Source organism: Aethalodelphis obliquidens, unplaced genomic scaffold (genome assembly GCF_003676395.1).
Source record: "Aethalodelphis obliquidens isolate GAN/ISIS:26980383/991018 unplaced genomic scaffold, ASM367639v1 scaffold77, whole genome shotgun sequence".
Classification (NCBI taxonomy): Eukaryota; Metazoa; Chordata; class Mammalia; order Artiodactyla; family Delphinidae; genus Aethalodelphis; species Aethalodelphis obliquidens.
The window spans coordinates 6,220,487-6,244,008 of record NW_020838021.1 but is presented as its reverse complement, the minus strand read 5'-3'; positions in this window follow the sequence as shown (position 1 = coordinate 6,244,008).

Sequence of the window (23,522 nt, the reverse complement as noted above, 5' to 3'; positions counted from 1 at the left end):
AGACCTGTTGGAACCAGAAGGTTGATGATGCTGACTCCCGATTACCTCACCACCAACCCATCAGAAGAATGTCCATGAGTTGATCATGCCCTCTTTGAAGAATTACTATAAAACTCCCCACTAACCCCCTCCAGGTCGGAACACACAGTTTTGAGGGCATTAGCCTACTGTGGCCCCCTTTGCCTGGCAAAGTGATAAAGCTATTCTTTCCTACTTCACCCAAAACTCTATTCGAGATTTAATTCACTGTTAGGATAGAGAGGCCGAATTTGGCTTCAAAAGCAAGTTCCTTTGCTGAGTTTATATTAACCTCTCTATCCAAAATGTTATTCCCTTTCTTGTTCAACGACTGCTCAAGGTTGAGAAGTATCAAAGAAAAGGGGGGGGAACTGAAACTTAGTAGGACCCTGTGGGGCCCTCCCAGGCACAAGAGCCTTTCTGTGTCCCCATTTCTTGTTTGTAGGTAAAAGGCTTTCAGCCTCCTAGACCTTCCCTGAGTTCTAAAGGGCAGATTCGAACAGTTACTAATCAGGGGAGTGAGAGAATGCATAAAGAAACAATAGTGCAGGGTCCTGGTTCTTCCTCAAGGGATATACATAACAATCTGATACGGATCTCTGAGTTCTTCTACAGGAACTAAGCCCCCCACCCAGGTGGAGGATGGCAACTTCAGGCTGAGCACATGCATGTGGAGCCCAGACTGGCTGGAACCAGAAGATTGATGATGGAGATTCCTGGAATACCACCCTGTTACCTCACTGCCAACAATCTGTGGAAGGTTACACACCCTGCAGCCCGGCCCCCAAATTTTGCCTATAAAAACTCTTCCCTGAAAGCCATCAGGGAATTTGGGTCTTTTGAGTACAAGCTGCCCATTCACCTTGCACGGCCCTTGCAATAAACCTTTCTCTGCTTCAAACTCCACATTTTGGTTTGTTCGGCCTCACTGTGCATCTAGCACATGAACTTGGGTTCAACAACACAAGCATGGCTGACTCCCAAAGCCCGCTAACTTAGCTACCACAAAATACTGCCTTTTTAGTTCCAATCTGAACCTGAATTTACTTGCCCTTTCTCTCTTCTTTCTAAACCTGTTTTATGGGAATAATTGACACTGTATGTATGCCACTATCCAGGAAAGTCTCTCCCTGCCTACTGAATATCAGGCTAGTAAGTGATGGGACTCCAAGCAGGACACCATTCAGTTTCAACAAATGACTCTGAATGCTGATGAGCTGTCATGGAAAAGGGCACAAGTGGTGGGAATGTTCTGTACACTGAGGCCTGCCCAGCAGACTGGCCCCGTGTGATTTTAGTGCTTATCTGAAGCTCAGCATACCAGAGCTGTTGAATATCCTGGGAGTTGGAACACAAACAGCCACACAAAGCACTGGATCTTGGCCATAAATTTCAAATCCTCATATCAAGCTGTCACCTCACTGAACATAACACTTGTATCAGTCCGTGTGTGCCTGTTGACAATAATATTTTCTTAAGGAAGAAAACAGGCAAGAAATTATCTAATCCAGACAAGTCACCCATAACCTCTAGGAAGAAGATGTGAATTTATTTGTATCTGGAGCTTCATATAAAACATTGGGGGTCATAAAATGACTGTTGCACACAATAATAATTACGTATTTATTGATCCTGCCCTCGACAGTGTCCAAAGTGATTTTACGTACATTATCTCAGTTTAAGTTTTTAACAGCTGCCTGAGGAATGCAGATGAAGAAACCAAGTTCCTAGGTGTGATGGCTAGTAAGTGGCACAGCCTGAACGAGATCTGTAGCCAGATCTTCTAACTCCCAGTCCAGTATTCTCTTCTCCATATCACACAACATTCCTAGTAATTTCTTTGTGGAAACTTTGCATTAATTATAGCCAGGCATATTCAAGTTTGGTAATCACCATGTTCTACCAAAGTTTTCTCCACAGACATGACATAGGTACACTCTTAACTGGAACCACAGAAGTAGAACTGCAAAGCTCCTTGCCCCCTTCCACCAGTCTGACTTAAGACCTTATGTATCCCTATTTTGTTTAGTCATTAGAGGAGAGCCACATGGAAGAGAGTAACTCCATATTATTAATCGATATAACCAGTTAGTTTCAGTATCCTAGCACTATCTTAAAGAATGGGCCATTGGACAGACTCATTTTAACGGGAAAAAGCACATCAAAAGGGGGAGAGACAGGTCAGCTTTGAATAAAGAGCACCAAAGAGCCTAGGTATCCCGAGGACAATATGGGAACACACAATACCTGGAGTAGGAAAGAATGTGTGACGGGATGAGGGCTGAGGGGAGTGAAGAACATGAGGGGTGGAAAGAAAAAAAGTTTAGGAGTTTAAACCATGACTGACCAATTTTGCTTTGGGCTACCTTTGACGGAAAAAAAAGTTCTATCTGAAGCAAAACTAATTAAAATGAGTTTGCAAAGATATTGTTTTTAAACAGTACAAAAACAGAAAAGAAGCAAAAAAAAGTCTTAGCTGTCCAATGTACTCCATTACATTATCCAGAGAAGATGGAACTGGTTTTCTAGAAAGTTAATGAGCTACTAAATGGAGGGTGTGAACTGCAAATGATGCCAATCAGGACAAACTTATGGTTACCAAGGGGGAAAGGGGGGGGAGGGATAAATTGGGAGATTGGGATTGGCATATACACACTACTATATATAAAATAGATAGCTAATAAGAACCTACTGTATAGCACAGGGAACTCTACTCAATACTCTGTAATGACATATATGGGAAAAGAATCTAAAAAAGAGTGGATAGGGACTTCTCTGGCAGTCCAGTGGTTAAGACTCTGTGCTTCCAATGCAGGGGGCATGGGTTCGATTCCTGGTCGGGGAACTAAGATCCTGCATGCCGCACAGTGCAGCCAAAAAATAAAAATTAAAATAAATAAATAAAAAGAGTGGATATATGTTTTTTAAAAAATGGGAAACTATGCTGCATGCTATGCCAGCTTTTTCGTTGAATCCCTGAGTTAAATTGTGTAAATAGTAAGGAGTTTGTAAGAAAGCACTAAAACCTCAAGGGTTACAAATGATAACAAAAAAAATATTACAGGCAGTGGTTATCTTCTTTAATTCTTTAAGTGTTCCATGGTAGTAACCAGAATTTGATCAATAATTGTTGTAAGTAAAGTAAAAAAGAAACAAGAACTGTTTATTGATATTCATTTAAAGAAACTTTTTTAGAACATTTTGAATAACACGTTTCTACTGTGTAATATTTTAGCTCTGTTCTTGCAATACATATGGAATTCTATTCTGAAATGAAATATATTTACCAGTGAATTAGGAGAGGATGTTAAGATAAGTGGTACCACTAAACACACTAATCACAAACCTTCTTCTAGTTATCCATCATGTCCAAATGTCTTTGAAATTGGAACCTTCAGAAGACATGCATTGTTCCCTTTAGTTTCAAACAGAAATAACTTCTGTGAAGTCTGTCATAGGCTGGTTTTCACAAAGAACACCTTCAAGAGCTGGTATAGCATATAGGTTTCTTTTCATCTGCCAATTTCAATTGTTTTGTGGTGGCCATGTGCATTACTGCTAAGAATTCTAAGGCTACTTCCAGGCTCAGCCAGAAAGAATCCCATGATTAATTTATCCTGTCCATGGTTGAAGGAAAAGGGAAGTGGAACTACAAGTATCAAATATTCGCTACCTCTTCTCTAGAGACTATTTTATCCTCTTAATTTTGATGACTAAAATTTGGGTAGCTTCTGCTAGCGGGTAGTGATAATTTCTGACAGAGTAATGCAGTCTACCCTTTCACTTTCCTTAGGGGTGCATAAGTGAGAGGTGTGAAAGATAAATCATTGCCCAATTATATAAAAAAATGACACAATTTGATACCTAGGTTTCATAATCCTTAAGGAAATGTATGACTGGAGCAAGATTAAAAGAAATAGAAAATATATGTACAAGGCAATTTGTCAGTCTTATTAAAATAAGCTACATTGATATGTTTCTTAACTAAACCTTGATTCTTGTTTGGATTTACGGAAATATTCTAAATTCTTTCTCAATGTGATTTTTAGGCTCTGTAAAGTGGCTTCTGGGCCTAGTCATTTATGGGAGCAAAAGCAAGCAGTTTGTAACTTTGATGCTAAAGCTCCACATCCACTGTCTTCCACTGCAGTTATTGAGTACACTGTGGTTTGCTTGACTCTTCACACTGTCCTTAGATGATTACCTCTCATTATTGTGATTTTCAGTAAAATCTTAAACTGCTTTCCCCTATTTCCTCCATTCCTTAGTTTGCCCTGTATGGGTCCTTGAAGCTGAAGTGAGTCTCTTATAGGCAGCATATAGTAGGGTCCTGTTTTGTTAATCCATTAAGGCACTTCATGGTTTTCGAATGGAAAATATAATCCATTTACATTTAAAGTAATTATTGCTAGGCAAGAACTTACTGCTGCAATGTTGTTAATTGTTTTCTGTCTATTTTGCAATTCTTTTGTTCCTTTCTTCCTCTCTTGCTGTCTCCCTTTGTGATTTGATGATTTCCTATAGTGGTACACTTTGATTCTACTCTATCTTGTATGTATCTACTATAGACTTTTGTTTTGTGGTTACCTTGATGCTGACTTTGAAACATCTCATAAACATAACAGTCTCTTTTTACCAAATAACAGCTTAACTTTTATTGCATACAAAAGTCTACTCTTTTATTCTCCCCTCACACTTCTATATTTTTGATATCACAACTTGCATCTTTTTATAGTATATCCATTAACAAATTATTATAGCTATAGCTATTTCTGATACTTTTGTCTTTCAACCTTTACAATAGAGTTAATTGGATAACAGACCACCATATTAGATTATTCTGAATCTGACTATATATTTGCCTTTACTAGTGTGTTGTTTATTTTCATATATTTTTATGTTACTAGTTAGTGTCCTTTAGTTTCAGCCTGAAGAACTACTTTCAGCATTTCTTTTAAGGCAAGCCTAGTCGTGATAAACTCCCTCAGTTTCTGTTTGGGAAAATCTTTATGTCACCTTCATTTCTGAAGGACAACTTTGCTGGGTAAAGCATTCTTGGTTGGCAGTTTCTTTCTTTCAGCACTTTGAATAGATCATCCCATTCTCTCCTGGTCTGCAAGGTCTCTGCTGAGAAATCTACTGATAACCTTATGGGGGTTCCCTTGTATAAGAGAATTTCTTTTCTCTTGCTGCTTTTATAATTCTCTTTGTCTTTGATTTTACATAGTTTTATTATGATGTGTCTTGGAGAAGATCATTTTGGATTGAAATTTTGTGGTGACTTATTAGCTTCACAAACTTAGATGTTCAAATCTCTCCCTAGTTTTGGGAGGGTCTCAGCCATTATTTCTTTAAATAATTTCTTTGTTCCTCTCTTTTTCTAGAACTCCAATGATAGAGACTGGGGTCTTCTATTCTGCCATCTTGGTGACATCACTCTCCTGGCACTAGTTTTAATTCATACTTGAAGATCTAACTGGACACCATCTTGTCCAGATGGAGCCAAGAAAATTGTTTACAATCTTCATCTCTACTTTCTTTCTTCAGTATAGATACTTATGTACAATTCAAAGATGCAAATGGGCATTGCTGGTTGAAAGTACTAAGAGACTTTGCAAAATAATTGTGCATACACACTGTTTCTAATCACTCTCCTTTCACTCTCTCCAGAATCTAGTCCAGTTGGACTTTCTCCATCCTTACTCTGCCAAAAATGCTATTGATAACGTTCCCATTGACCTATGCCTTACTAAATACAATGGTTAATTTTTATGTATAATCTTACCCAATCCATCATTCACCTCTTCCAGGAAAAAAAAACTGTTTGTTTGTTTTATTGAAGTACAGTTGATTTACAATGTTGTGTTTATTTCTGGTGTACAGCAGAGTGATTCAGTTTTATATATATATATATTTTTCATTATGGGTTATTATAAGATATTGAATATAGTTCCCTGTGCTATACAGTAGGTCCTTGCTATTTATCTATTTTACATATAGTATCTGCTAATCCCAAACTCTTAATTCATCCCTCGCCTCCCTTTCCCCTTTGGTAACCATGTTTGTTTTCTATGTCAGAGTCTGTTTCTATTTTGTATATCATATTTTAGATTCTACATATAAGTGATATCACATGACATTTGTTTTCCTCTGTCTGACTGACTTCACATAGTGTGATAATCTCTAGGTCCATCCATGTTGCTGCAAATGGCATTATTTAATTCTTTTTTATGGCTGAGTAATACTCCAGTGTGTGTGTGTGTGTGTGTGTGTGTACACACATACATATGTATGTGTATACCACATACCACATCTTCTTTATCCATTCCTCCGTTGATGGACATTTAGGTTGCTTCCATGTTTTGGCTATTGTAAATAGTGCTGCTATGAACACTGGGGTGCATGTATCTTTGGGAATTAGAGTTTGCTCCAGATATATGCCCAGGAGTGGGATTTCAGGATCATATGGTAACTCTATTTTAGTTTTTTAAGGAACCTCCATACTGCTGTCCATAGTGGCTGCACCAATTTACATTGCCAGCACCAGTGTAGGAAGGTTCCCTTCTCTCCACACCCTCTCCAGTATTTGTTTCTGGACTTTTTAATGATGGCCATTCTGACTGGTGTGAGGTGGTACCTCACTGTAGTTTTGATTTTCATTTCTCTGATAATTAGCGATGTTGAGCAGCTTTTAATGTGCTTATTAAAATTGTTCTTGTAAACAATTTTCTGTAAAATTGTTCTGTAAAAAATTGTTTATTACTTCGTTTCTGACACCACATTCTCCTATTTCACTGACCACTCATCTTCAGTTCCCTTTGCTAGTTTTTCCTTGTGGCAGAGACTGGCTAGATGTTTATTAAACACATTTCCTTACTTCCTTGGCACACACTTCCAGTACATTTCCAAGCCCCCCCCCCAACACCCAGTTCATTGTAGCTACGAGACTGCTAATGGAAAGGGAGTACAACTTATGTGTTCATATTTCAAACCTGGCCCATAAAGTTCTCCCATTCACAGTCCTCCAAATTCATTCTTCTTCTACCAGCCTGATGAAACATGATGACGTTTAATGCTGTAATTGTGACGACCTGGGAAGCCAGGTAATTAAGGATAGTGGAAACATGAGTTAGGGCACTGCAGAAAAGTGCCCTCCCTTCATCAGTAGCACTCCTTCTGGAATTTACTTAAGAAAGATATAAACATCTGTTTTCTTAAGACATTTAACAACTGCTTGTTAGAACAACTAATGTTTACTAACTAATATGTGCTTTGTTTTTCTGACCTCTTAATGTTACACTGCCCCAAGCACTAGTCCATGCATCTCTTATCTTTTCTATATATATTTTTCTCCTTGGATGATCTCATCCAGAATATATGCTAATGATTCAGAAGTTTACACCTCTAACCTAGACCTCTCCCCTAAAATTATACATATATAAACAATTGTTTACCTGACATCTCTATTTGAATTTAATACTTAATATGTCCAAAACTGAACCCATGGTCATCCCCCCAAAACTTGTTCCTTACACACCTCCCCATCTCAGTTGTAGGCCACTGCATCCTTCTACTCACAAGGCCAAAACCTTTGGATTTCTCCTTGACCCATCTCTTTCTTAACAGCCTCACATTAAATTTGTTGGAAAATTCTCATGTTTCTGCCTTCAAAATATATCCACAATTCAAGCACTTCTCACCACCTCCATCACTACTACCTTAGCTTCAAAATCATCATCTCTCACCTGGCTTATAGCAGTGTGTTCCTAATTGGTCTCACAGCTTCCTCTTTTACTTTCCTTTAGTTTATTCATCACACAACAGGGTGATCCTCTTAAAATATAAATTATATAGTATCACTCCCTTGCTTAGAAACCTCCAGTACCCTATCATCTCATCCATGTTAAAGGCCAATATCCTCACAATGGCCTATAAGTCTACTTAATCTGACCTTTGATCTTTTTTCCTATATCGCCTGCCTTGCCTGCTCTTCTACAACCACATTGACCTCCTCACTGTTCCCGGAACATACCAGCCACACTCCTACTTCAAGCCCCTTGGTGCTTCCTATTCTCATTGCCTAAATTTCATTCCCAAGATATCAGAACAGTTAATCTCCTCAGCTCCTTTAGGTCTTTACTCAAATGCATCCTTCTCAGTTAGGTCAATCCTCACCACCCTAAGTAAAAATGTAAACACCCCAACTCACTCTACACATACTCTCTGATTTATTTTGCTCCATATCAACAACTAATGTACTATATATTTGACTTACTACTTATTTTGTTATGTTCCACAAGCTAGAAAGTAAACTCCATGAGAAGAGGACACTTTTTCAGTGCTATACTCCCGGCACCGAGCACAAGCACATAGGAGGTTCACAATAAATGTGAGCTAACTGGGTGCATTTTACCTCACTGCTCTCTTCAGTTCTTTTGATTGGAATTGAGCAGATCTTCCTCCACTATCCACAGATCCTTGTAGCAAATGGCAAGGGAAGAAACCATCCCCCAACAGTGCCAGTTGACTGTTTCCATGGCAGATATGAATCCTCCAGCCACTCACCAAGGTGCCTTAAAACAGCTAATTCCCATGCCACTGGAGTTGTTATCCATCACACAGCTGCATTATTGTGCTACTCAGGTTGTGGCTGAAAGCTCTGTCCCCAGGGTCCCTTGGCCTGGCAGAATCCATCTCCACTGACTTCTATTCAATATCCTGCCAGCTATTAGAGCTTCCGTTACTATAGTAGAGGCTGATAAATAACTATTATCTCCTTGGCATCACAGGGATTTTTTTTCCTTCCTTCCTTCCTTCCTTCCTGAGATGCACCTGATTTGTTTTTATAGCAAGTTCTTGGGAGGGAGGAGATCCTCTGCTTTTTTTAATTGTTCTCACTTTCATTACCTCTATCTCTATTGTGCTGAAATCTGTAAGTCACTTGTCTGCATCTACTTCCAGAGATTTGATCACTCTCTCTCTGCTGCGGTCTGCTTTGCCCTAGAGCTATGGGCCATCAGCACATATTATCACTTCCTTGAGTGTTAAATAATTTGAGTAAATTATAAAACAGAATAACTTTATGATATTTAGGATGATCCCATGTTAGAGTTGTAAGTACATTTAGAGAAGTCATCTTTTCCAACACATTCAGTTTCCAGATGGGGAAACTGAGTCCCAGAGAATCTGACTGACAGTAGTTACTTAGCATTTGCAAAGTGCTTTCACAAATATCTCCACGGAGCAATAATTATTCCCATTTTACATGTAAGAAAACTGGAAACTGGGGCTCTGAAAGGTTGAGTTCCAAATGACACATACGCACAGCACAGGCAGGACTATGTGCTATCCTATGCTCTTCCAATTATACCCTGCTGCTTCCTACGCATACCTCAGAAAAAAAAGTGCTAAGCTCTTAACTTTGTGGGATGTAAAGGGGGATAAAGAAGAGTTGTACAGGGAACACGTTGACCCACAGTTAAACTGATTATTCTTGGCAAGAACAGTCTACTTCTATATCTTTGTCACTGCTCTTCTGACAGCTGGTGTAGTGCTGTTAAGTTGCTGAGGGCATAGATGACACAAAGCTTCATTTAGACTCAAACTAGCATGGGTGAGTCCACTGGTCCTTAAAGGAGACCTTATCCCCATGCAGCTTCAGCACTGCCACTTGGCAGACACGAGTAATTGCCAAGGCCATGCTTAGTAAGCCTTTGTGGGTAAGTAACAAACATTAGACTAGTTGTCTCTACTCTCTGAATTCTTAGGTCAAAAGGAATACACCATATTCCCTCACTTAAATTTTCCTTCTTTTTCTCAGCTGTTTTACTGTTAATACTAAGAGGCAGCAAGTTTAAGTTGTAAAGTATGTCTGTATGTGCCTATGTGTTCCACTAATGACGGTAAACTGGCATAGCTTGAGTTCAGGTATAAAGTCTTCCCAGCCAGCATGTTATTCTTCTCGTGGCAAAACCCTCCTTCAGCATAGAGGCTTCAACAACTTGGTAAGAATACCTGAAGTGCTGTCAACAGTGGTTAAGGTCTCTATAGACATCTATTCAGCCAAGTAGATTTAATGCAACACAATTTCCTTTTTTCACTTATTCTTATCTAGCTTCTAGAAGTTCCAGATACCTTTTGGGGACATATGAAAGGTGCTATTGTTCAACTGTATATTTATTCAAGGTACAATATTTGGCCTGGGATATGGAAATCAAGCAATTATCTTACACAGTTATACGAATTCTATATTTTGCCTTTCCAAGCAATGCCTTTGGCTTATTCATCATTTTCATCTGCGAACAAATGTAATCAACACACAACATCTTATCTAGAGGCAGTGGGATAGACGGAGACAACAAGACTTGAGTACTAGCTCTGTCTTATACTAAGCTGTTTCATGCTCAGTTGTACCTCAGGAAATTTGTATGAGACTAATACCCCCCCAAAGTGTGTAGCTGTATCATATTTAACCAAACATAAGGTATTTTTATTTAATTAGCATTTTTTCTAAATTAAAAACATAAATAGAAATAACCACAATGATGAACTGACTTATTATTCTTCCCTTCTGAAGCAATGACTAATATTAGATCTTCAGCCAAAAATATATCTATCATGCTGGTTGCAGCACTTTGGGGGATAGGAAAAGTCAGGGCCACAGGAACCAGAAAGTTTGGGTAACTATCATCACAGAAAATTTCCAAGAAGGAAATGAGAACTGTTCAGGTATGCATCATATATTCAGCTATCGATTGTGAAAACAACTTTCTAACAGGCCTTCCTGCCCCACCATTCCATTCTCCACACCATTACTGGAGCAATCACTTAAAAATGCAACCACAAAAACATATAGATTACTGTCACTCCCTTGCTTAAATCTTAAATTGTTCAGTGGACTCATACTGCATTTTGGATTTGGATAAAGTCCAAATTTCTTAATATGACCTAAATAAACCTGCATGATCTAAAACCTGGCTGATTTTCCAGCCTCAACTAATACCTCTCCCCAACAACACAAAATATATTAAAACTTCTGCTTGCATACATTGTTCTCTCTGCTTGAAACAGTCTTCCCAGTGGGCATCCACCCCTCCATGCCCTCCCCACCTACACACTCATCCTATTTCTCCCTTTACCTTGATAGTTAATATACTCATCCTTCAAGTCTCAGCTTAGATGTTCAAAACTCTCTAGACTATGTTAGGTAGCCCTATAATATATTCTCATGACAGCCTGTAAATTCCATATCACAATGTATTACAACTGCTTGATTTAAATTTTTAGTCTACTTTGCTGGACTATGAGCTCCTTAAAGGCAGGGGATGTTTTTCATTCACTATTATAAGCAGTTTAACATAGTAGCTATCAGTGCAAACTCTGAAATAACTGCCTGGCTCCACCACTTTGACCTTGGGCAGATTAATTGACCTGTCAGTGTCTCAGTTTTCTCATTTATAAAGTGAGATAATAATAAAATAGCTATCTCAAATGGTTGCTGAGATGATTACGAGTTAATACATGCAATGTACTTAAAACGGTGCTAGGTACATAGTAAGTGCTCAATACACATTAATTGCTATTTGTTTTTATCCACAGTGCCTAACACGATGCCTGGCACATAGCACATGCTCAATAAATGGCTAATGAATGAGTGAATAAGGAGTAGAATCAGGTAGGTCTTATTGCCAACCAGCAAGCTCTGTGAGTGTCAGACACAACCTATCCTTCTCATAATTGAATTCTTAATGCCTAACACAGTTTCAAGCATCATGTTCTGCTTCAGTCCCTATGAAGGACATGAGCTCATGAGATGAAGAACTCTGAATTTGTGTATATGTTTATTATAGTTACTTAAAATTCCATTCAAAACTTCAACAAACAAATTTCCAAACTCAAACAGAAATGTAGAACCCAAATCTTTCCCCGTAAATCATTGTACTAGATATTTTATTATCATTAGGGATGGACTCACATTATAGTTGGTTCTCAGTGAAATTAACCAGCAGTTATACTCATACAAAAATAAAAGGGAAGAAAAAAAAAAGAGAGAAGCCCTCACAAAATTCCTTTCTACCTTTAGAAACATTAAAGCCATTACTGTCAAAGTGCTGCTTTTAAGAGAATACTCCCACTAATTAGTACAAGTTGACCATTATGGAAAATGGCCTTGAAAATTGGATTTGACCTTCCTAGCTGAGTCAGTAGTGCTCAGAGGAGGAGTGAGAAGCACTGTTCTTGCCTGCACAGGCCTGCATGGGAAAGATGCACAATCCTTGACACAGCCTAGTAGGGTTTGCATCCTAGTCCTACAACTTTTTAACCCCGAAATCCTAAGCAAGTTATTTGACTTCTCTATGCCTCTGCGGTTTCATCTGCAAAACGGTAATGAGATTAACATCACACTACACAATTTCTGTAAGTATTAAATATGATCATGTATATAGAGTGCATAGCATAGTGCCTGGCACATAGAAATGGTAGACATGTTTATCATTATGGGCTTTAACCCTTGACATCTCAATTTGTTGGCTGGATCATCTGAGCAGGAGCACAGTAGTCATTTCCCAATGTAAACAGTACCTTGGTGACCTTGTGCAGGAGAGTCTGTATAAGTAGCATAGAGTCTCTTACAATCACCAGATCTGAGGAGAATATTAGAGCCTTGGCTCTTCAACTTTATAGCTCTGTGAGCTTGGCCAAATTACTTATAACCTCTTTGTGCCTTAGTTTCCTCTTGCATAAAATGGAAACAGTAGTAGTATCTAGCTCACAGGGTTTTTGTGAGGATTAAATGTAATTGTTTATTATAGCCCTTAATAAGAAACCCAACACATTGTGCAAACTTAACAAATGTTAGGAATGATAATGACATAAAAGGCTCATCCCTAGCCCTTGAAATCTACTTGATATTTCTTTGTTATAATGAATTAAAGATTCATATGGAATTATAACTATAATCTTTAGAAGAAGAATGTACTGAGTGCAAAAATGCTGCTCCATTTATTAAGCACCTATTATATCCACAGTACTCTTCTAGGTGCTTTATAGACATTACTTTCACCTTCAGAGCAATGCAATGTGGTGAACATGTTTATTCCCATTTTAAAAAACACATCAACTGAGATCAAGATGGCAGAATAGGAGGACGTGGAGCTCACCTCCTCCCACAAATGCATCAAAAATACATCTACACATGGAACACTTCTCACAGAATACCTACTGAACACTAGCAGAAGGTCTCATATGACAAAAATTCAAGAAAGATCATCACGTAACCAGGTAGGATGAAAAAAAAAAAAAACAGGAAGAGGGATGGGACCTGTGCCCCTAGGAGGGAGCTGTGAAAAAGGAAAGGTTCCCTCACCCAGGGAACCCCCTTCACTGGCTGGGAGATCAGCCAGGACAGAAAGGGAGATTCAGAGGCTCCGAGGAGAGTGCAGTAGCTGGACTGCAGCAGGCAAAACAGAGAGAGACCAGTACAGATTGTCCTGGCCAAACTCCTGTGCTCCCCAGCCCAAGATGAGCATCTGCTGGTGCACGCAGGGGCTGGGTGCTGAAACTCTGGCTTCAGAGGACAGAGCCTGGGAGAGGACTGGGGTTGGAAGTGCGGAGACAGCCTGAAGGGGCTGGAGTGTGGTCCAAGCCACAACCCAGGGTGTGCAGGAAGGAGCCTGGGTCTGCCATTGAAGCCTCATTGTTAAGGTGTGCATTTGAAGGGAGGGGCGGGGCCTGCCATAGCAGCCTCATTCTCAGCCTGCTCACAGCAAGCGCAGTTCAACCTCTAAGAGCTCTGGGAGCCTGCAAGCACTAGAGTGTTGCCCACACACGGAGGTGGGGCGGAAATCCCTGCTGATCCCCAGGGGCTGCATGACTTCAGAAGCAGGATTAAAAGCTGAGCCATGTCCCAGCCGCTGTGTGATCTGAGAATTTATACACTGCAGGAGGCTCTGTAAACTCGGTGTCTGCGGGATATCCAAGTGCATTACTGGTGTTTCCATGGCTGGGGCAGGAAGATGACACAAATAAATGGAAAGATACACTGTGCTCCTGGATGTGAAGAATCAATATCATTAAAATGGCCATACTACCCAAAGCAATCTACAGATTTAATGTGATCCCTATCAAATTACCCATGACATTTTTCACAGTAGCAGAACAAATTATCCTAAAATTTATATGGAACCATGAAAGACCCAGAATTGCAAAAGCAATCCTGAGGAGAAAGTGTAATACAAAGCTGGAGGCACAACCCTCCCAGACTTCAGACAATACTACAAAGCTACAGTAATCAATACAGCATGGTACTGGCACAAAAACAGACATATGGATCAATGAAACAGAATAGAGACCCCAGAAATAAACCCACACACCTACGGTCAATTAATCTTCCACAAAGGAGACAACATTATACAATGGAGAAAAGACAGTCTCTTCAAGTGGTGTTGGGAAAGCTGGACAGCCACATGTAAATCAAGGAAGTTAGAACACACCCTCTCACCATACACAAAGATAAACTCAAAATTGCTTAAAGACTTATAAAATATAAGACATGACACCATAAAACTCCTAGAAGAGTACAAAGGCAAAACATTCCCTGACATAAATCAGAGCAATGTTTCCTTAGGTCAGTCTCCCAAGGCAATAGAAATAAAAGCAAAAATAAACAAATGGGACCTAATCAAACATATAAGCTTTTGCACAGCAAAGGAAACAAACAAAAACAAAAGACAACCTACAGACCAGGAGAAAATATTTGCAAACAATATGATGGACAAGGGCTTAATTTCCAAAATATACAAACAGCTCATACAACTCAGTAACAAAACAAAAAAACCTAACAACTCAATCAAAAAATAGGCAGAAGACCTAAATAGACATTTCTCCAAAGAAGACATACAGATGGCCAAAAGGCACATGAAAAGATGTTCAACATCGCTAATTACTAGCGAAATGCAAATCAAAATTACAGTGACGTACCACCTCACACTGGTCAGAATGGCCATCATTAAAAAGTGAGGTGGATGGACCTAGAGTCTGTCATACACAGTGAAGTAAGTCAGAAAGAGAAAGACAAATACCCTATGCTGACACATATATATGGAATCTAAGAAAAAAAAAAGGTCATGAAGAACCTAGGGGTAAGATGGGAATAAAGACACAGACCTACTAGAGAATGGACTTGAGGATATGGGGAGGGGGAAGGGTAAGCTGTGACAAAGTCAGAGAGTGGCATGGGCATATATACACTACCAAACGTAACATAGATAGCTAGTGGGAAGCAGCCGCATAGCACAGGGAGATCAGCTCGGTGCTTTGTGACCGCCTGGAGGGGTGGGATAGGGAGGGTGGGAGGGAGGGAGACGCAAGAGGGAAGAGATATGAGAACATATGTATATGTATAGCTGATTCACTTTGTTATAAAGCAGAAAGTAATACACCATTGTAAAGCAATTACACTCCAATAAAGATGTTTAAAAAAAGTCTACAAGTAATAAATGCTCAAGAGGGTACGGAAAAAAGGGAACCCTCCTACACTATTGGTGGGAATGTAAATTGGCGCAGCCACTATGGAGAACAGCATGGAGGTTCCTTAAAAAACTAAAAATAGAGTTACCATTTGATCCTAAAATCCCACTCCTGGACATATATCTGGAGAAAACTCTAATTTGGAAAGATACATGCACCCCAATATTTATAGGAGCACAATTTACAATAGCCAAGACATGGAAAAAACCTAAATGTCCATCAACAGAGGAATGGCTAAAGAAGATGTGGTGTATATATACACAATGGAATATTACTCAGCCATAAAAAAGAATGAAATAATGCCATTTGCAGCAACATGGATGGGCCTAGAGATTATCACACTAAGTGAAGTCAGTCAGACAGAGGAAAACAAATATCATGTGGTATCACTTATATGTAGAATCTAAAATATGACGTAAATGGACTTATTTACAAAACAGAAACAGACTCAGACATAGAAAACAAACTTATGGTTACCAAAGGGGAAAGGGGGTGGGGGAGGGATAAATTAGGAGTTTGGGATTAGCAGATAAAAACTACTATATATAAAATAGAAAAATAGCAAGGACCTACAGTGTAGCACAGGGAAATATATTCAATAATGTGTAATAAACCATAATGAAAAAGAATATGAAAAAGTATATATATATATAAATATATATATATATATCAATCACTTTGTTGTACACTAGAAACAAACACAACATTGTAAACCAAGTATACTTCAATTTCTTAAAAAGCTGAGGGAAAAAAAACCCACACCAACTAAGATATTTAAAGAAAGTTATCCAAGACCACATATCTAAGAAATAGACTAAGAGAAAGGCAGACCTGTGATCTGAGCCCAGGTCTGTCTGACACCAAAGCCTAAATTCTTTTCACTACATCTTTAATCTGTCATTATGAATTTGTTTACGAGATTAGCTAGCTGTCATCAGTAAGAGAGAGGGCCTCCGAGGATTAGACAGAGGACAAGAAAGTTCAAGAAGGAAGGAGAACAAAAGAAAACAGCTCAAACATGGCTTGGCCTCAGGCCAGTCCTCTCAAAGGCTCTAGTCTCTGGCACCTTGTCTAGTCGTTTCAAGGTACACTGGTTTTGCCTGTGCTTTTTACCCTAGGTATATATTGATTTCCCAACCTATAAAAACTTACTCTAATCTCAATATTTTAATTTCCATAGCACTATGTGAAATGTTGATTTCTTCTTTGCTCTGCCCTGCTTTTTTTAAAAAAAATTCATATAGACCTTCCTTTCACCTTTTTATTACATAGCATTTTCCGTTTCTCCCCCTACTGACCTCTCTCCCAATGTTTGCACTGCTGGTGATAACTGCACATCTGTATCTAGTAGATATTAGGGGGAAAAAACCCCAGCATCACACAGGGGCAGAGGGCACTATTTAAACACAGCTTATGGACAATCTGTTTCTGTTTTTGTCTTGTTTTGCTACTATTTCATCTGTTTTTCCATCAGCACTATTACCACTGAGGAAGTTATTTCATTTACATTTCTTTTTTGTCCACTGGAGTTCAAGGTCCAGTTCTCCCTCCTTGCATTCTAGACATGTAGGCTGATTTGTGACATCATGGTTGTAGCCAGACAGAAAACTGCAAAGTTATTTATACTAAATAGATCTACAATAGAGAAGGTGTCAGAGCAAGGAAAGTGACTCAGGAATGCAGCATCAAGGAAACCTAAGTACTTCTGAAAATTCTAGAGCTCTAGAAACTGGATAGCCGACTTGCTGAGGTACTTAGGATTACCTCTAGCATGTTTGAGAATCTCTGAAAATTCACACCAAATAATGATGTGCTATTCTAAAGCACCTCCAGGAGAGAAGAAAACAAGACAGTCACATTTTATGTCTGCTCAATTGTAGCTCTTGTCATACAGCCAAATCTTTCTTACACCACTCTAGCAGCCCTCCCTAATAGCCTCCAATGCACTTCTATTTAAAGTACAATTCAGACAAAGAAGAGGGTTCTTTTTTTGATCTTCAAATTTCTCCTTCCTCACCCATAGATCCCAATTGGTTAAGCTGAGTTAACAAGTAGGGAGATTAAAGAGACTAGGTGAGTGAACTGCTTTCAAATCTTGAGGAAAGTAGTCAGTCAGCCTGAGCATTTGCAATCTGGTATATCTAGATGCATAGCTATTCTAGATCAAGGTAGGACTTGAGAAAGAATCAATAAAGAAGACAAAGTTATTAAGAGATGCACTCATTGGGGTCCTGTTTACATTTCTATTACCAAGTGTAATGATATGTTCGTTTGAATTTATGCACCCTTTCATTTATTACAGCTAGTCATGACTATCATTTTTAAAAGTATGGATTTTACTAACACAAGTGAATTGCATACTTCCATTTCCTGAGGAACATCTAACAATCAATATTTTCACAGAATAATAGACCTGAAGAAGGTAGATAGTATATAAGTCTATAGAAATAGTTATTCTCCACAAAAGAACTGTAAACAGGACCCTAATTGACCCTAAATTTGCTAGTAGTTGTCCCCTATTTCTGGACATTAGTCAAGTTCACTTTTAGCCAAGACAGCTTTTTAATGAAAACCACCAGATTAAAAGTCAAACACATCTTTCCGGCTGACTCAGCAGCCAACTCTTTTCAAGGACACAGCTAATCTCTTCTCTAGTATAAATTGAAAACTTGCCACCACACTTCCTCCACTGCCTTTCCACATCCATGCCCCAGCCTTTTGCTTTCCTTTCCCCATGCCAGAGCTAAATCCATTTTTTGGGCCAACTTTACAGCCCTACTCTGAATCATGAAGATGAGGAGAAATGTTCCTATTGAGAGACCATGGCCAATGCTTTTTTGCCTCTGCCTGCAAGGAAGTTTCCAGAGGAAGCAGAGTTGCTCCTGGAATTTAAAAAAAAAAAAGAGTCCAATGTGTATTGTTAGTCTAGAGATACCTAAGTGTGACCTCTGTTTTCCTTTATTCCACATTACCATCTCCATATCCAACCAAATGAAATTTAGTTCAATTTGTCAGTCTGCTAAGATGATGGAAACTCATATATTATGAAATGGCGGCTGCAAAAATATTAAAGAAACATGAGCAAACAGTTTATATCCCTTCTATAAAGAGATTTTCCAAAAACAGAGAATCTGTATACTTATATTCTTTATATGGTTTACCTTTTAATTTAAACTTTAAGCAATTTAAGTATTTTATTTCCCCTCCATGATCCATTCTTTAATGCTCTTTCTCACTAGATGACAGAGTGCAAGTGAGATTGCCACTGCTATTGCAACATATCCTGATTTAGAGATGTGAAATAGCTTTTCCATCCAGCTATGCCTAGGCCAGCTTGAAACTTATAGATACCACTATTCAATAGTTATGTGATATGAGTGTAAGGGATCCCAGTCCTCACTCTTAATCAGCCTTCAAAATCCATTTTAAAAGATTCTTTAATGATACTATCGTTTCAACTTTTCTATAAACCTAAAACATTTCAAATTAAAAGATTAAAAGAAAAAATGGACTAGAATAGTTTTATTACATTCTAGATGCTAGTCCAAATTGTACGGGAAAGCAGTTTTACTTATTATGGTCCAGACTGATGAGCAGAAACAGAGGGTGGGAGCAGACTCTGGTAAGTAACTGCAGTATGCAGTGCAGAGGCAGTGGATATGTGGGGTGGCAAGGTAACAGGTATCCATATAAATGATCATCAGGTATCAAGGGGAGCAAGAATTCTCCGTTTGGGACTCATGGAGCGGGTTTGCCAGATATCAGACAAAAGAAAAGAGTAAGACACAGGTAGATTCTATGACTATTAATAAGCAGTCTGTATGTTACTAGCATCAACTTAGGGCCTTGTGTTAGTTTTTTATCACTGCTGTAACAAAGTACCACAAACGTTGCTTAAAACAACCACCACTTATTACCTGACTGTTCTCTAGGACAAGAGGCCAGGTAGGCTTGGTTGGGCATTTTGCATAGGGTCTTCAAGGCCAAAATCAAGGTGCTGGCCAATGACTTTTCTAGAGGCTCTAGAGGGGAATCTACTTCCAGAATCTTCCAGATTGTTGGCAGAACTCAGTTCTATGCAGCTATAGGACTGAGTTCTGATTTCCGTACTGGTTCTCAGTTGGGGGTTGTTCTCAGTTTGTCCATCCATACTCCCTGGCCCATGGCTCCTTTCATCTTCAAAGCCAGCAGTGGTGCAGTGTGTAGAAAACTTCTTATGCTTCATATATTTCTGACTTCCCTTTCTGCCTTCTTCCTCTGCTTTTAAGGGCTCATGTGATTCCATTGTCCCATTCCACCTACTCCCAGATAATCCAGGATAATCTCCCTATTTTAAAATCAACTGATTGATAAATTAACTATGGCAAAGTCCATTTGGCCATATAAGGTAACACGTAAGATATATACACATTCTTGGGGATTATTGAGTGGAATCTTCTTGGAGGCAACAACAGGCTTCCAGCTTAGTTGCATCCTAAAGTCAGGTACTGTGCAGTCTCTGTCAGCATCAACCCTTCACCCTCACTAACACCTCACACACATGATCTTAATGTATCAGAAGTAAATGCAACCAACAGAACTCTGCCACACTCCATTTCCCATAATGCCACTGTATTCAGGAGGCAAACACTGAACGTCAATTAAGCAAATTATCTTAAAGCATCCAAATTATGAAAGACTCTAAGAATGTATTTAACTGTAAATGACTCTATCAACAGTTTCTTCTTCATACTACTCTTGAAACAATGCTTATGGTGGGTGTGGAAAAGGACACTTTCAAATAAAGCCTCTGTAGCGTTCCCCAAACTGGGAACGGTCTTTGAGCTAAAGCCCTGTGCCACCAAAGGTGTGGGAGGGAGATGCACATTGTTTAGCATTTCCCACAAACCTAAGCACAAGTAACTGCCTTCTTTACAGGAAAATTCAAAGATCAGGAGCTCACCCTGGAAGAGGACTAGGCTCTAAAATCCATTTGTCAAAAGAAACAAGCAAAAAAGCTCAGTCTAGCGCTCTGAAATACCTCTGTAATTGATTTTTTCCTCTAGTTTTTATGAACTGACTATAGAATCTGACTACAAGGCCAGCCTACCGACAGAATAAAAAAGAGTATTATAAACCATACACAAAACATAAGAAATCATAGCACTGTCCCCTGCAGGGATGTTCCAAAATCAATCCCAGCGAACGATATCTGATCCACGAAGCTCACCCATACAATTTCTGCATTTTGAAATGTAAATTGATTCAGCGAACCATTTAAATTTACTTTAACTGATTATTAATATTGCAATAAAGGGCTTAAGAAAATGAAATTAAAAAATTTTTAATTCTCCTGTAGAGCAGCAATGTGTTCATTTGCAAGGATTTTCCTATCAACAACTCCAATTGGCCTGTCCATGTGTATTTGATTATTAAGTAATGTGGTCTGTCAGGGGAAAGGGGCTTCATTACCATTGCAAATCATTCATTTGCAGGAAAACATTGTCTGCTCCATTTCCACAGCTGTTTTGTCTTAAATACCTACCCATTAGTGCTCTGTATCTTAGCAGACATGTTTACTTAACTCAAGGAAACAATAGTTGTCTTAGAGGATTAAGGAGTATTTTCTTGGCTGTCATGGGAGTATTATTTTTTCCCTCTGTGTGTGTGATTTTCATTCACTCTTCAGTTTCCTCTATGTTGTTTTCTTTAACCCTAAATTCAGAAATGACTGTTTGATGTGCTATATGCCATTTTACTCACAGTTAATATTTTTTCTCCCCCTAACACCTTCTGAACCTTCACATGTAAAGACAATGAATTTGCTATGCTTGTACTCTATAAATAGAGATGGTAAATCTTAATTATACTTTCAAATTGCAGTGTCTGTTTCCAGCTGTGCATATGAATGTTTCTGATCAGGATGTATGTTCCAGTATGTTTATTTTTAATCCCCAATTATATCCCTCACAAGCCAAAACCAAATGTGAAACGATCAACTTTTATTTGCAGACACGTGTCAACTGCTTGTTAATAGTTCCATTCTTGAACCTTTCTTGATATAGCTCTCGGAGAGTTTCCCCTTGCCTGTAGTCTGAGGGAACACATAGCCTGAAAGTTTTCCCACTGAAAGGTGGGTGTGCCTACTGTACTTCCCAAAGCTTACCACGTGAGGTGCCTCCATATACTTCTCTGGAGCTTCTCTCGAGAGTCATGAGAGATTTCGAGAAAGCTGCACTATTTAAGGAGATTTAGATCTGAAAAGTGAGCCAGATGCACTCCCTTAGGCTATTAGTAAGATTATCAGTAGATGGGTTACAACATGGATTTAAAACATCTTCTAATGTGGCTTCAAACTGATTAAAGGAGAAAAATAACAAAAAATAAAACCCTACAATATAGCATCCAATGGAATAGTATGCTTAAAATCCACCCACGGTATTAGCTTATTTATTTCCTATTCTTCTCTAGCTAGTCACCCACAGAGGCTAGGACCTACTTTTTTTCCTCCACCCTGTATGCTACTTTGACTAAAGAAAGTGCATTTTGGATAATTAGATAATCCAAGGCTTTCAGCATTCTTGGGAAGACTTACAGAAGATAATAACTGGAACATGTAAGGCTTTACGAATGGTCCCACAGAGAGCATAGGGAGCCAAAAGAAACGAAGTAGTGGGTTTCACACTGAAAGACCAGTAAGCAAAGATGGTGCAAGTATTTACGATTATAAAGGGTATGGCCTTAGAGATTACCTATTGCCAGTATTATCTACACATGATATAAGACTACTAGGCCTTATTTGTGGACACACTGGGTAATTTATAAGAACTATTAGATAGCCTTTTTGCTAAATCAATACCAACGCAAGAGTTTTTAGTTGCAAATGTATATTGATTTTTTTGATAAGAAGGGGGAAGTGTTAGTTGGTTAGTGGATGGTTGTGAGTAGAGGCTTCTCAACACTGAAGAGTTAAAAGCAATCCCAGCACCAAAGTTAAGTTTACATAGATACAATAGTTATTACTCGCTTACATTAATAAATCTCTTTTCTATTTGACAAATCCATGTTCCTTATAAGATCTGAATTTGTCCTTATAAAATCATAGTCATATTATAAAAAAGCATGTCAAATTTCCAGATATTGAACTTTATTTCTCTTGAAAATCCAAGATTTTGAGTATGCAAGAATGATACTTACTGAAAGTAATGCTTACATGGCAGTTCAAAAATGCTTCAAAGAGTCTAAGGGATGACAGAGATATGGTCAGTGATTTGTGTTCAAATCTAACTATAGCTTTCTAATAGACACTTAAAATTTAACATTTCCAAAACTGAACACTTGATTCCCCTTCCTTCCAAATAAAAGGCCCCCAATATTCAGTATCCCCCATATAAGTGAAGTGGCATCATTACCTCAAGCAAAGCCTAGACCTTATTATTGATTTCACTCACCATTTAACTCATCACCAAGTCCTGCTTACTCTACTCCAGAAGATAAACTGAGTCTGACCGTTTGTCTTGATGTCTACCATCCAGTTCAAGCCACCATCATTTCTCACTTGGACTACTGCAACTGAATCCTAAATGTTCTCTCTGTTTCCATGTTTTGCTCCCTATATTCTAATCTCTATAGAATAAAAAGTAGTATTTTAAAAATTCAATTCACATAGCACTCTTCTACTCAAAACGCACCAATGGCTTCCAGTTGCCATTGTACATAGAATAAAAAGAAACTTCATATTACTTAAGGCCTACAGACCTAATTTCTGCCTACTTCTTTAACCTCATTTTGTAACACTCCCCTTCATTCACTACACTGCAACTACAATGGCCTTCTTTACATTTTCAAATGCCCACGCATATTACAACTGTATAGCCTTTGCACATTTCCTTCCCACTGTCTGTAATCTTCCGCCTCATATTTTCACAGAGCTGGTTCCTTGTTGCCATTTCAGTCCAAGATTAAATATCACCTTCTCATATAAACCTACTCTGACC